Source organism: Mus musculus, chromosome 7 (assembly GCF_000001635.26).
Source record: "Mus musculus strain C57BL/6J chromosome 7, GRCm38.p6 C57BL/6J".
Lineage (NCBI taxonomy): Eukaryota > Metazoa > Chordata > Mammalia > Rodentia > Muridae > Mus > Mus musculus.
Genome location: NC_000073.6, coordinates 39,738,724 through 39,754,721, shown reverse-complemented (window position 1 = coordinate 39,754,721; position 15,998 = coordinate 39,738,724). Strand labels below are relative to the sequence as shown.

General features: G+C 44.1%; 1 pseudogene; it reads left to right on the top strand.

Moving 5' to 3' along the window:
* Gm9230 (predicted gene 9230) lies at positions 14,002–14,878 on the top strand (annotated as a pseudogene).

The window sequence follows — 15,998 nt, the reverse complement described above, 5'->3', positions numbered from 1 at the left end:
ACACTAGGTAGCTATGCTTTGTGGGTAAGAAGGTGGAGGGAACAAGAGGGGCATGCCCCAGCTGTTAACACCAGCAGCTACAGCCCCTGCCTCTTGGCCCTCAGAAGCACCTTGACAAAGGGGACAGGAACCAAACTCTTCCAAGGGAAGTTAGGCTCTAACTGCTACCTGGGCATGTCATTCTGATATCTAGGTCAATTCCTCAGCTTTTTGTTTCTTTGTCTTGTTGTCTGGATATTTCTTGTTTGTTTTTGTTTTTGTTTTGTTTTGACACTATTGATCAAGCCAAGAGCCACATTTATGCAATGCAAGCATTTAGCAATCCCCAGACTAGCCCTTTGTTCCTGAAGGAGACAAAAGGCTTAGAACTCAAAGCTGCCGCAAAGAAACTGAAGCAGGAGATTGAAAGTAATGCCAAAAGTCACACCTCTTCCAAGGACACCAGCAAAGCCTTCAGTGGTGAGAGTCCAGCTATGGCCAGATCCCCACACCTCCTCTTTGGTTCCAACTGCCTGCGGCTAAGGTGTCTTTTAGACTCCTTGAAGGGCTGCTTTAAAAGGTGAGGGGGGGGGCGGTGTGAGATGGGAGAGGTGGGTGCACACCATGGAAATTGGCCAGCCTGAGGGCCTCCACAAAGCAGCCCCAGGCAAGAATCAATCTTGTTCTGTAACCCTTTAAAAGATACACCAAGGCCTTCAGAGAGCCCTGCAGGGCTGCGAATGTAGCTCGGTAGGAAAACACTTACCTAATGTGCAAAGGTCTAGATTCCTCCACCTACAAGAAAATAGGAGCGCCTTACAGACACAGTGGCTCAGGGAAAGATTTCTGGGAGAGGGAAGGGTACAAGGGGACATTGGGATATGTTGTTGGGGAAATGGAGCTTATTAGCAGAATTATTAACACCATAGGTAGACAGACAGACACCAGCATGGTGGGAGCTCTGAAGAGAGTTCATGTCCCACAAGTCAAAAATGGATGTCTCCTATCTTTCAGGGGATGGAGGAAGTTTCACAGCCCAAGCCTACAGTCAGGTTCCCTGACTCCCAGGCAGGAAGCCAGAAAGGGATGGGAAGGGAGCTGTGTGGCCACCCACACCCCTTTGATGTAAACTCAATTTCCCTGGAAGACTGTTTCACAGACAATGTCTCAGCCAGGTGCCTGTGAGTAACTGTGTGGGAAGCTGGGCTGCGGCAAGCCTACGGCCTGAGCAGCAGCTGGATTCTGACATTATACTCTACACTGAGGTGTTCCTTAAACTCAGATTCCCCCCACCTTGCCACTGCTTTGGTCAGTACCTTGTCACAGTATCCAGAGCTATCTCCTGTAGTGCCAGCACATCCCAAAGGCAAAACAGCCCTGGAAGAGCACTGTGTAGCAAGGGAAGCACTTTGTAGATAGGGAAACCTTAGAGGTAGCACCCTCATCCAGACATGGGCCTTCAGAGTAGAAAACAAGCACCTGCCATCCTTTCCTCTCAGCCCGCTGCCTCCAGTAAGTCTTCCTGGATTTCTCAGCAAAGGGGCCCCTCTTCATGACATTCCTTTCTGGAAGCTCTTATTTTCTCATTTAGAAATGTAGAATGCTGAGGGCTCATGCCTTCGATGTTTGGTTCATGTAATTATCAAAGTTCTTTACCACACAGAAGGGGTGGGGCAAAAACTGTGGCCGGGATAATCAAAAGGCATGAAATGAATATGACTAAATACCACTCAGTGCATCGATCCAGGCTGGGTGAATTTGGCCACATTGATGTGGGAGGACCCAGACCACTGTGGTGGTGTCACCTCTGGGAAGGTGGTCTTTGGTTTTTACATATATATGTAAAAGTCGGCTGAGCAACCAATGAGGAGCAAGCCAGTAAGCAGCACCAGTCCTCTGTGGTCTCTGCTGAAGTTTCCTGTCTTCAAGTTTTTGCTTTGGTTTCCTTCAATGATGGATTATAGCTTATAAATTAAAATAGAACCTTTCTTCATCCCAAATTGTTCTTGGTCAGTGTTTAATCATAGAAACAGAGATGTAGGATAGATGGAGAGACAGAGAGAGATCTGGAGTGTGTGTGTGTGTGTTTGTGTATGTGTGTGTGTGTGTGTAGTTTTGTATTGCTTTTGTCCCATATCCACGATTCCTGGAATCCTAGTTCTAGATTCTGAAGAACCGGCCTGCTTCCATTTTAGGCTGAAATGCTCTCTTATAATAAAGACAAACCAGATTATGATTAAACCTCTGTTTCTCAAAGATCGTGTTATGCTCCACCTGTAGCCTGTAACAAATAGTTCTGCACTGCTTGTTCCAGTAAGAGTAATCATGCCTTTGTTTCAAAAATTAGTAACCATCTTGCAATCCTACCTTTGTTTCAAACGGTTGGTATGGCTACCTTGTTATGTCTACCTGTTTTTACCACCATGTTGTAATCCTGTCTTTATTACAGAAGGTCTTTATGACTAACTTGGCATGTTCTACTCCTGTAACCCAGCCTATTTTGCCCACTAAATGCCCCACTTGGAAACCCCTGACCTCTGAGCTACAAAGCCTTGTCTTCCTCACATCCAATGCTGACCTCTTGAACCCTGCTTTAAGGGGGAGGCAGGCTGCGTACATGAATAAAAAGCTTGCATTCATTAACTTGGCCATGGTGATATGGATGGGTCCTTCTTCTGCCATCTTTGGGATTAACCATTCACTGCCCCGTTTATACATGGCCACATTGGCTAGAATGCAAGGATTCTTAGCAACGAACTCTGTTCAGCTACTTTCAACTGGCTCCATCAGGCATGTCCTTTTATAGCAATGTGGAAACAACAGACGGTCAGGCTTACTCTATCACTCTTTCCTCAGGACCTATGCCATCTTTGTCTGTATCACTTCTGCTCCTTGTAGGGATACATATTGGAAATATTTTCATTTTTCCCCTACTATAAAAAGCTAACAAAACCACCATAAAAGTAACAACAAGCCGACTTGGTACTCAGCATCAACTGTGTATAGAAAGGCAGCAGAGAAGAGGACACTGTGGTAGACTTCTTGAAGGGCAGCTCCTACTGCCATCCAGAAAGTCAGGTCTGGTGATGTCAGACCTGAGGATTTTTTTTTTCAGAAACTAGAAATTCAGACTATTATGTGAAATTTCTGTATTTTAAAGTGGTTCTCAATAATCTGATTTTTGCAAAACCAATGTCATAGCTGAAGGGCTCTCTAACAAGCCAAACATGGCAAACATGGCACAGGTAGAGTTTGCCCTTTCCTCTTCCCTCTCCCTTGCTAAACTGTTAGATTATGTTTCCAAAGTTCGGCCCCAAGGTCTATTTCCTTATTGGTCTACTTCCTTATGCCTGACTAAGTTACCAAGGTCCAGCAATCAAAATGTATTATTTAGTTACATTGGCTAACCTGTGCAATTGGGATTTACTAAGTCACCGTATCACAGACTTCCCTTTTCTCTCCTTAAAAACCCACTTCTGCAGGGATACCTACTCTTGTCTTTGTCCAATCCAGAGGCAGTACCACCACTACAACCCTTAGTCCCCTGCTTGTCCCTCTAGGGTAATAAATCTCCTTTGTACTGAGAAATTGATGTCTGCGTTTATTTAGCTAACCATGTGCATTTAAGCCCAACTCCATTTGAATACCAGGTCTGGTCTTCTATGAATGCCAGTGTGTGACTGCTACAGCAAAATAAGGGGTGTTCCATGCCCCGTATTGGCCTCTGTGGTGGGGACTACAAGCACAAGAAATCCTCAGCTCATTCCTGGAAACAAACTATGAAATTAAAGGGTGATGGATTACATCTGACACACGCTGAGTTTCCAGCTGTAAACACCAATACTTTGTCAAAATCCGTTTGTTACTTCTCCATCCCTCCATCACTCTCCCTAATGACAAAAATAATTAACACATTCATATGAAAGCAGAGAACGAGGAGAGCTTTAATTTCTCCACCTATTTCAGGGTCATCCCTGTTATCAATATATGACAGGTTAATGGGTCTTAATTAAGAAAGCAGCAGTGAAGCAATTTAGGAAACTGAAGGATGATCATGAGGCCTGGCAGTGACGGCATGTTTTGTGCACTGTAGAAGATAACAGATTTGTTTCCCATGGAATCTCAGATCCATCATCCGGAAACCACCTGCTCCTGGTGCTACAGACACATCGTCTTGTCTTTGCAAAAAGTGCCTGGGCTTGGTAGATGCTTCTAAAATGACAGCAGTATCGCGCTATGGGAACGAGGCAAGAGTATGGGAGAGCTAGATCCAGATTAGAGGGTGTTTGCAGGCCTGATCATTGCAGGACATTGTTCACGACCCTGGAAGCATTCATAAACCAAATGTCAGGGCAGAAGCATACAGCAGGGCCACTCTTAACCTGTTGCCTTGTCTGCCCTCCCTACAAACCCAGTATATTTCTAAAGGCACGAAGTCAACACAAACTCTGAATCATCAAACATCCTGTATCAGTTGCTTTTTCTTATTACTGTGACCAAATGTCTGACAGAAACAATCTAAGAAAGAAAGGGGAAATTGATTTTTTTTATTTATCTTTTATTTTTTATTTTTTACTCAATGCCTCTGAGAGTTCAGTCCATAGGGGAACATGGCAGGAACATCAAGACAGGAGGAGACTATGGCAGAGGAAACTAATAGCAGACACACAGAAAGGACATGTGCAGAAGCCATATCAGGAAAAGGCCGGGCATGACATACTCAGGGTCCTATTTTCTCTGACTGGGTACAAGACACTAAAGTTTTCCACCCTCTGCCAAAACACCATCACAATATGAAGAACACATGTACAGCACATGAGCCTAGAGTGGAATAATTTACATTAAAACTGTGTCTTTGTTAAGGTTTTGCTGCTGTGAACAGACACCATGACCAAGACAACTCTTATAAGGACAACATTTAATTAGGGCTGGCTTACAGGTTCAGCGGTTCAGTCTTTTATCATCAAGGCAGGAACATGGCAGCATCTAGGCAGGCATGGTGCAGGAGGAGCTGAGAGTTCTATATCTTCATCTGAAGGCTGCTAGGAGAATACTGGCTTTCCAGGCAGCTAGGATAAAGGTCTTAAAGCCCACACAGACAATGACACACCTACTCCAACAAGGCCACACCTTCTAATAGTGCCACTCCCTGGGCCAAGCTCATTCAACAGGTGCCTCCCCAATTATTTAATGTCTTTCTTCCTGACTTCCCTGGGCCCAGGCTTACATCTTCCCTACTCCCTTACCCTTCCATGAGTGTACCCTATCACCTCTGCAGATCCCAACCAGCACACTTTATGAAGGGATTTTTCTCATCACTGATCGAAGTCTCTCGTCCTCAGGTTACTACTGTCTTGATCCATTTATCTCTGAAAGGACTAAAGAGTCCATTTCAGACATACTTTCTATTCCCTGGTCTTTTCTCATTGTTTTCAATACAACCCTGTCTCTTCCCTGGAATGTTACCTGTCTAGGCCACTGTAGAATGAGTCTAAAGCCATTTGGAGCCCGTCTCTCCATTCAACTACGTGATGTCTACAACAGAAACTGAAAGCTGAAAAATCTGACAAAAACATCTTTTCTTCTATCTTTTCTTTCACTGAAGGGAAATGAAGGAGAGGTGGTTCTGGGGATGAGGGCAGGCCTGAGAGAAGAAGGGGGAACTGCAGTTGGGGTATAATATATGAATAAAGAATAAAAATAAATAAATAAAAGCCCCCAAGCAATGATTAATCTGGCATTCATCGAATGATGAATTCATTAATTAATGAATTATTGATTCACACAAAAATCTAGATTGATTGCTAGTCAGAGCCCATGCTCCCGGTGGCAAACACTGGAGCAATTAGTCCAGTCAGGAAATGTATGTGGTTTACCAGGGACCAAGTCTCTGCCACTCAAACAGTTATTCCAACTTTACTTGTTCTCTATAGTTATGTATGGCCTTGGAGTTTGCAAGGCACAGTGAACTAGAGACCTGAGATTGAAAAGGAAAACTGGAAGCATGTGACACAGAAAGATTTTTAAGCAAAATGTATAGGTAACTGACTCAGCAAAATATATAGGTAACTGACTCAGCAAAATGTATAGGTAACTGACTCAGCAAAATATATAGGTAACTGACTCAGCAAAATGTATAGGTAACTGACTCAGCAAAATGTATAGGTAACTGACTCAGCAAAATGTATAGGTAACTGACTCAGCAAAATATATAGGTAACTGACTCAGCAAAATGTATAGGTAACTGACTCAGCAAAATATATAGGTAACTGACTCAGGACTGAACAAGTTCCTAATCAGCCTGACAAGTTCATCTAGAGAGAAGGGTCAGGACCAAAAGCAGAGGACTGAGACTGATAGACCTCACAACTCTGAGTTTCATCATAAGAAACCACGGAAAGAAGACATCACAGTGAGGAGTCAGAACTGGACATTCTTTATACTTGATCTTTATACTTGAGCTTCAACTCAACGAGACACCTTCAAAACCTCTATAATGCAGAAAAAAAAAAGAATAAAGAAGAAGAGGTCATCTGTAGCCTTCTCTGCTGTGCGCAGAGCATCATCATGTCTGTGCTCGAGCCCCTGGAGACCTTGAACCAAACAGGTCCCCAAACAAAGTTTGCTCTTAAGTACTCTTAGCCCAATCCTTACTCTGAGGCTAAGCAATCCTTGTAGCATAAACTGTGGGCCAAAGAGTACCTTGTTCTCTGACTATTCAGAATGGCTCTGAGGGCTTGCAGCTGTGACTATAAAATCCCCACTGTCCAGCTGATCTGGCTTTGGGAACACGTGTGTTTAATCTCTGAGACACAGGCCTCTGTGGCTAGTGTAGCCTCAAGCTGTCTTCATAGGTAGCATCTAGCTATATGCATGGAAATAGAAATAAAATAAATGAGGGCCCAAATAAAATAGAGCCCTGTAGGGTGAGAGTCCCGTGCCCCGAGCTTGTTATGGTGTGCCTTTCTTCTTGAGTTTCTTAGGATTCGGGTTGCCAAGGCTCAGAAGTAGAAGCCCGGAGTTGTCATTACACAGAGCAGCTGTGAGCCTGCCCAGATTTCAAAAGACAGAAAGACATTCACACATGATTTCCTGAGATCAGCCCAAGCCCTAGGCACCCACCCCTCCCAGAGCCCCTCAATGGTCTGGCAAAGTATTAGACTAACAAGCGAAAATGGAGATTCGGAATTTTATTTCAAATTACAGCAAGACACATTCCAAGTAGACATCACTGCTATAAAACCCACGTTATTTCTCCAATCTTTGTCTTAGGTGCCCATTCTCACAAACCCTGCCTCTGTTCTGATTCAGTGGGATTTTAGATGGAGTTTTCTCTGCTCTAACACTTTGACCTTATATAAGATGCTCTGTAAAAAATGGTTTAAACTTGTTTGTTTAATATCACCAAAAACCATCATCTGCAGTTTTCTTCTGAGTTAGTAATTTGATGCCCTCACTAAAAGAAATGGCAATAATTTGAAGTTCTCACAGAAAGATGCCTTGAGCCCTTCCAGGTATCAGGAAATGGTGGGGTCCTTCATTATGCTGAGCCCATGATACTTATGTACCAGTGGCCGGGGACCCGTCACTGCCCATCCAAAGCGCAGATACAGCAGGTGTTGGTTATAATTGCCTCCAGACTCCCTGCCATGGTCAGTTGAAAGTCAAACCCATAAACACTGCCTGACTACAATAAAATTGGAGCGCACAGACAGTTTTGCATCATTGCCTGGTGAAGATATACTGACTGGGTAGATGAAATGAGGCGAACGCATGAGGAAGGGACGTTGCTGGAATAACAACGAACTGTCGGTAAACGTTGCTTTTTCTTTTTTTATTTTTTTTTTTTAAGCTGATGTATTTTCATTTGAAGACCAAAGAGGGGGCAAGGAAGGTATCTTTCCACTCACAGAGGCATCTCTTATTACTTTGATCTTTCTGAGAGAACGCCAGTGGAAGCCGTGCTTTAGTGCTTTGTTTTTTAGGTTGTTTTTACCAGAACCCTAACTGTGGCTATTTCCTCAGCTTCTGTAGGTCAGTTCCATGTTTTAAAGGCCCGGCGGCAAACACACACGAAGTATCCATTTTTGAACTTGGAAAGATGGTCGGTCATATTCTCCCCAGGTCCTTGGATGAGCTGAACAAGTACCATCATTCCTAACAAATCCTATGAACTCCCAGGAGAGACACTGATGCCAAATGACCACCAAATCGCCACCACAGTATAAACAGAGAAGAATAGCCATGGTAATGGCAAGATAATATTTAAACATAATTTGTACCAGGCCTAATCCAAAGCTGTTTGAACATGGTAAACCATTATTCTCCTGAACAACTTCAAGGGTAGATGCCTTACAGATGAGAAGTCTATGGAACAGAAAGGCCAAGTCATTAGCCCAAAGTCACACAGCAGAGGTTAGAATGGAGGCAGAGCCTGTGCTGTTAGTCACAGTGCTGCTTTGTCTGCACTATACGCTATAGCTTCCAGGAGGAACCCAGCAGGCAAAGACTGTCAGGCATAAGATGATGTTGTATTATAGAGACTATGGCTAATAGACAGGCATGTGCTTGGACTTGAGGAAGCAACTGTACTCTGGTTTAGAGGGGAAGTCAGATCTGGTGTCATCATCTTCCTTAACACACAGTAAATTGGATGTTCTGTGAAGTTAGCAACTTAGTCAAAAGTCACAATGTGTACCAAACCAAACCCAGCCGGCTTGCTTTGTGGGAAGCTAGTTTTATCACCATCAACATCAAAAACTCAGTTCCCTCCTGAAAGGACCAGGACTCCTAAAACCAAGTTCTCAGTGCAAGAGAGATTTATTTGCCACAGAAAGACTGAGGGCAGGGAATAAGAGACAAGGCAAGAAACAGAGGAAGAGGAAGAAGGTGAAGGGACCAGGGAGAGGGGGCAGGAATATTTTTCCCAAAGTAGAACAGGACAAAGGACTGCCTCTGGAGAGAGAGAAGACAGACATGGCCCATAGGTAAATGGTGGTTTATAAAGGTAGAAGGAGAAACCCTGTGTTAGGATAGGATGTTTAATTTTAATTGAGCGTGTTAATTAGGATGGCCAAAGGGGGCTTTTGATCACTGAACATCAATACCTTCATAGCTGGGTCCTGGTAGTCAGCCTCAGGAAGAGGAAGGAGTCAAGTGAGGGAATAGACCTTGGTGGTTAGCTTTAGGAATGTAATCTAATAGTATTTTAGCCCGGCAGAGGGAATGGGGGAGAAGGGCTAGGCCTGCCAGAGCTATGCTTGCTGTATTCGAGCTGGTCAGAGTCCCTTGACTTCCTACCTCTCTGGGGACAGAAGTGTCAGTCATTGCTATAGCCCACAAGAAGTGTCACTCAATGCCTGCTGCACAGTGGGGGTTTCATCTATCCAGAGAAGACTCCCCCACAAGCTTCCTCCCTTCATATTCAGAGACAAGATCACCCTCTGTAACCCAGGCTGAGCTTAAACTCTCTACTACCCTACTCTACACAGGGCTGGCATTGTAGGTATGCCCACCAGACCCAGCTGGGGCTTCAACAGAGGGTTTATTGGTATGTCTTTGGTGGGTGGTTTACCACCCCCCAAGTACCTATAACCTATGCCTATCAGTCATGTCAATGAGGGGAACAGGGTCATGCCCACTGCTCAGAACAGGACACTCTATGCAAGGCTGTGACCAGAAGAGGGAATGTGGGTGCAAGGGGACAGGACTGCTCAGAGTGAAACAAGATAGGCTTCTCTTCTCTTCTCTTCTCTTCTCTTCTCTTCTCTTCTCTTCTCTTCTCTTCTCTTCTCTTCTCTTCTCTTCTCCTCTCCTCTTCTCTCCTCTTCTCTTTCTCTCTCTCCTTCTTTCTTTCCTTTCTTTCTTTCTTTCTTTCTTTCTTTCTTTCTTTCTTTCTTTCTTCCTGTTTTTCTGTCTTTCTCCCGCTCCCCCCGCCCCCCAAGAGCATCACTATGCTCCCCCCCGCCCCCCAAGAGCATCACAATGGTACTTACAGGTACCATTGTTTTAAGTAAGTATCAAGAAGGGATAAAAGAGGTGCGTTTACTTTGGGTTGTATTTCACCTAAGTTCACACTCTCCCAGGGGCTCTTCAGCTGAGCAGGAAGATCATTTAAGTGTCTTCTATCTGGCCTCTGTCTTAGAGCTCAGCCCCTCTAATGTGGAGCATACCCCAATTTGGATTATCCTAATTTATGATACAGTACCCCGGACTTTTATAACCAACATTGCTAGGGTAAGGGAAATAATTCCCCCAAGATCATGGGCTTTTTGCATTCTGTGAGCAAAGCCCCAAAGGCAGGTGAACAGAGAGACACAGGTATGAACAACAGAAGCAAAAAAGCACAGAAGCTAAAGATTGTTCACTGGGGCTAAGAGGGATATGAGCATCATACCTACACACTTAGAGCCATGTTCATGTGGCAGTCTCAAGCCAGCCACAATCTGACCTCTACAGAGAAGCAGAAATTACTCTCCATCAGACTCCACTAAGGACTAACAAAATCAGGAATGGAGGGATTTGTGTCTTTTTCATGAGTGTGTACCCTTAAACATGATTCTGTTAAAATCGGGGAGAGCTTGGCCAGGTGCACACCTTTGCTCCCAGCACTCGGAAGGCAGAGGCAGATGGAGCTCTGTGACGTCTAGGCCAGCCTCACCTACATATCGAGTACCAGAACAATCATGGCTACCCAGAGAAGATAATAATAATAATAATAATAATAATAATAATAATAATAATAAAGATAAGGTGGTTGAGAACTTGAGGAAACTGACAGGTCCAAGTTAATATCCCTGTTTATCTCAGTAGAAGAGCATAGCCTCCCTGAATCATTACTTTTCTATCTTTATTTTGTATTTACATTTTGCAGTACTAGAAATATAGGCCCGAGGTTGTATTGCTATACTACTTCCTCGTCGTTAGAATGTGCTTTTAAAAAAATACCTACATCTGAAGAAGAAATGACTAACGGGTGCCAAAACGTAACAGGAACTCCATAATCTCAGCAGTCAGTGTAAAAATGCTTAGGGAAATTGACTACCTGGCAATCTTTGATAAAGGAGACTGTCTGTCCCCAGTAACTCCCGGTGGCAGATATGTGAGCATAGAAAATATATGACCCAGATCCCCTAGTGCAGTAAAATGGCATTATCCACACAAGAAGCTCACTCATTTAGAGGATGTCTCTGAGCTTGTTAGAGGGAGGGAGCCCGTTGGCCTCTAGTGTGCATTTATTCCTACCCCTACCCTTGCATGGAGTCCTACCCCTAGACTTCGGTCATTCAATCCCTAGCCTTCATAGACGTAGTAATGGAAGCATGATACAGTCATTGATCCTGAGTTGCATGGCTCAGTTACAAGCTTGGTCCCTGACATAAAAACTTCTTAACATCCCTAAGATTGGCAGTAACACCTGCTTGGAGTTCTCAAACATCTAATTGAGCATAAAGGAACAATGAAAGTATAAAGCCCTTTTAAAGTTTAACATCTCACAAATGGGAGCTTATTATAGATTCTTTTACTATTTGTAAATAGCACTTGTGTTAGGTCAGTTAGCTTCCCAATAGCTGTACTGGAAGCTCAGTAGTGGACCTCCTCACAGCAGGAGAGAGATCTTATACATGGGCTGAGTGTGACTGTAAAACGCTATGCCTGGCTTATCCCACCTTTCAGATCACCCCCAGGTGATTAATAAAGTGCCTGACTAAGTTTTTCCTTCCATTAGAGAGCCGCTACCAGGTCAAACCTATCACATCATTTATGCCTGTGGAGTAATAGGGTTTAGCACACAAGACAAGGCATGCCTGTCTTATTTCCAGCACCTTTTAGCAAGCAAGCCCCCATTCTGTTTCCGACCAGTTTCTAACATCACAAAACTACACAAGGTTACTCTTGTCTCTGCAAATTACACTGCAACCCTGGGATAGGGTGTGAGCTTATGGACTCTGGATGATAAGATGTGAGACTCTGGAGAAACACTTGGCTACAGGTCCAGACAGAACCCCCCAACAAAGACAATCAACCCACTCCTTACAACACCCCTCCTCAACACACACTTGGAAGTAACTACAAGCGAGCAGATCTGTAAGGTTCCCTGCTAAGTGAAGATCTCAGCTTCTTGCATCCTGAGAGTGTCAAGGCAACTGACAAGGAAGAAACCATGCCTCTGCCCTTGCCTCTAAGGGCTCTGGGAAAGCAGAGCTTAGTAACAATGACCTGCAGGCACGGTCCTCTGCAGGCCATTGTTGCTAAACTCCGATGTAGCAAGAAGTGCTCACCACCCATCTCATCTAAATACATGGAAAAGAATGATGTCTTATTCCTTATCCTTTCTGCTCAGTTGTTGCTGAGCAGAGCACCTGATAGCAACAGTAGTCTTTAGACACTGCACAGGCAGGCAGTAGCATCCCAGACCACTCCTCTGTGCATGTATGTGCACAGTCATACCACAGGCTCATTTTTGGTAAACTTGTTACAGCTAGAGTCATCTGGGAAAACAGACCTCAGTTGAGAAAACTGAAGGCAAGTGTGTGAGGGGGCATTTTCTTGATTGATGTAAGAAAGCCCACCGTGGGCAGTGCCACCCCTGGGCAGATCGTCCTGACTTGTATAAGAACGTATGCTAAGCAAGCCAGTAAACAGCATTTCTCTATGGCCTCTGCTTCAGTTCCTTCCTCTAGGTTCCTCCCCTGGGTTCCTGCCCCCAACGTCCTTCATAATGAACTATAAACTAGGAGCTGAAATAATTCCTCCCTTTCCTCTCCAAGTTGCTTTCAGTCATGGTGTTTACCCTAGCAGTGAAAACCTAACTGAGACAAGGAACCCTGCAGCTTTGCTTCAGTCCTGCAGTTAGAACATGAGGGATAATAACAAGCGACTAGGGACAGGAACCTTTTATGTCCTCCCTCCAACTCTTTAGACACTCGTTCTTTTTTATTCTGACTTTCCAAACTATAATGATAAAAGCAGCCATCGCTGTGTGTGTTCAAGACACACTTCCGAGTACGTTATGAAAAATGATCACTAGCTGACATCTCTGTTACTAGCTCTCGTCTATGGTGAGGTAAGAGCCTAAAAGAACATAAGTAATTTGGACAGGATCGTGCGATAAATGAGGAAGCCTGTATCTGAACCCTTGCCATCACTTCTTGGGGGACAGGAATGATTATGGGGTACTCTTCTCATCCATCCCCACCACCGTGATGTCCTGCCTGCACAAGGAACTGAGCAATGATGGATAAGAGGAAGCAAACAAAACTTTCACAAGGGTAACAAAGACAAGCGTGCCAAAGGAGAGCATCGCCAAAAAATCCTAATTCCAGTGACCAGCTTCCTCCAGCAAAGTCTAACTTCTAAAGTCTCCGCAGCCTCCCAGAGCAGCTCCACCAGCAGCTGCGCCAAACATGGAGCCCAGGAGCCCTTCACTGCTGAGCTGTGGCAGGAGTCTCTGCGGACACTGCTTACAGGTTTTCTTACAATAAGGAAAACACAACTACCTGTAACTCTAGCTCCAAGGTATCTGGTACCCTCTCCTAGCCTTCTTCCATACAGATAATAAAAAACAAAATAAATTGTGGTTGTTGTTGTTTGGATTACAGGCTATTCTAGGGTTATGTGTGAAATGTTCAAAAATCCAAAATTTCTGGGTCTAGTGGAGCAGGACTGAGGCAGGAGGATTCTAAGTTCAAGGCAAACTTGGGTTGTACAGCAAGACTCGGTCTCCAGTAAAATAGTCCAAAAGTTAATTTCTTGTTCATGGGACTGGCAAGAATGTTCTACATGGGAACTCTTCACGCAGGACTCTATGTCCCTGCACACTGTGTTCCTATCCCTGATCACCACAGTTGAAAGAAAAAAGCTGAGACATCCAGGTTGTGAATCTGAGTGTAAATGCTTTGAAATGTCTGCCTGCCACCCCTTGGTCAAGACTGTCACATGGAAACTACTTCAGCCATGTGTGACCTGTTTTAGTTACCCTTTCCCACCTGCCCATAACTCACATTAAGAAACTGGTGCTGGAGAGCAGTGCCTTGGAGGTTCCGTGAATCTTGCTTCAACCGTGTTTGGACTGAACAGACCCAGGACTTCCTTTTTGTTAGCTTCCAGCCACCTCACAGTCTCTCCAGTCGCAGCCCCCCGGACCATCTCCTTGCCGCCTTCGGACCAGTCTGCACCGTCTCTTCGTGGTTAACGCATACACCGGATCAGCTATGACCTCTCAGATTCATCAGAATTATTCCACCAAAGTAGAAACTGCCCTGTCGCCTGGTCAACTCGCACCTGCAGGCTTCCTACACCTACCTCTCTAGGCTACGATTTTGATTGGGATGACGTGGCTCTGGAAGGTGTAGGCCACTTCTTTAAATTGGCAGAGAAGCATCAAGGGCACCGAGAGTCTCCTCAAGTTTCAGAATGAACTCTGGAGCCTCACACTCTTCCAGGGTATACAGAAGCCATCTCAAGACAAGACAGGAGACCATGGAAACTGCCTTAGCCTTGGAGAAGAACCTGAACCAGGCCCCCTTGGATCTGCATGCCCTGGGTTCTGCCCGCACAGATCCTCATCTCTATGACTTCCTGGAAAGCCACTTCCTGGATAAGGAGGTGAAGTTCATCAAGAAGGTGGGCAACCACCTGGCCAACCTCCGTAGGCTGGCGGGGCCACAACCAGCGCAGACAGGCGTGCTCCAACTATCTCTGGGTGACTGTGTCTTTGAGCGCCTCACTGTCTAGCGCGACTAAAAGGCCTCCTCACCTTCCAAGGGGCTCCCTCCTCTGCTCTGCAGCAGCCAATCACAAGACCTCTACCTGAATGAATCTCTAAAGGCACTAGGCAGCTTTGTAACTGCCTTGGAGCCTCTCCCAAGTCTTGGACCAAGTAAAAATAAAACTTTTTAACAGGATAAACAAATGCATAAATGCATAAATACATAAATACATAGATAAGAAAGAAAGAAAGAAAGGAAGGAAGGAAGGAAGGAAGGAAGAAAGAAAGAAAGAAAGAAAGAAAGAAAGAAAGAAAGAAAGAAAGAAAGAAAGAAAGAAAGAAAGAAAGAAAGAAAGAAAGCTGCCTTTTCAAAACTCTAATGACAATTTGGTATGCTTTAATCTACTGAGACCATACCTCTTCCAATCACATTATGCTATCTTCTGTAATCTTGTTACTCTGACATCAAATTTAAGATAAAAAATATTTAAGCTACATACCTATAAGAAATAAAATCATTAAGCATCTTTGAGGAACTATTACTTGGGGAAAAAAAGGGGGGGAAAGGGAAAAAAAATCTGTCTGATCTTTGTCTAAAGGGAAAAAGCACTAGAGCCTAGAGATGAGCATTTAATTGTTTTTGCTTTTTTGCACTGGTGAGTCTTTTGGCACTTTTGATAATTTCAAATCAATATTTCTCAAAACCCCAGGGTATTCAGTACATAATAACATTTGAAAGATCTCTTGGCTATGGTGTTCTCAAAACTCTAGGAGGCTGCCTATTATAAAACTCATCTTTGTATTAAGCAATGAATTTGACCATTAAGTGGTACAAGTCAACTTGTTTCATCAGCCTAGCTGCCCAATTTAGCAAAGATTCCATCTCTTCATCATGTAAATGGACAGACAGCTCAAAGTCAGGAACGCTACTGTTTCTTTAATCTGAACATCTTAGACATCTTAAAAAAAAAAAAAAACATGTCACCTCAGTCCTGTGCCTTCCCCTAAGGAGACTAAAGATAAATGTTTTGTTGTTATTGCTGTTGTAAATGTGGGAGCTTTGAATGGTTTTAAGGTATTGTAGTTAAGGTCCTACTGTGGGAGATATGCACATTAAAAAAAAAAAGCCAGATATTTTTTTAAAAAGAGTCTGCAAAATGGTGAAGCCAGGTGGCTTACCTAGCAGCAAAATACAAAATGCTCATGTTCTCTTTGTCTGTAATTTCCCTCAGGCCAGCTGTTTCTTGGGATAAAGCCAGACAGAAGTCTACTATAACAAACAATGTCCAGTCTATGGGGGAACCTGGCT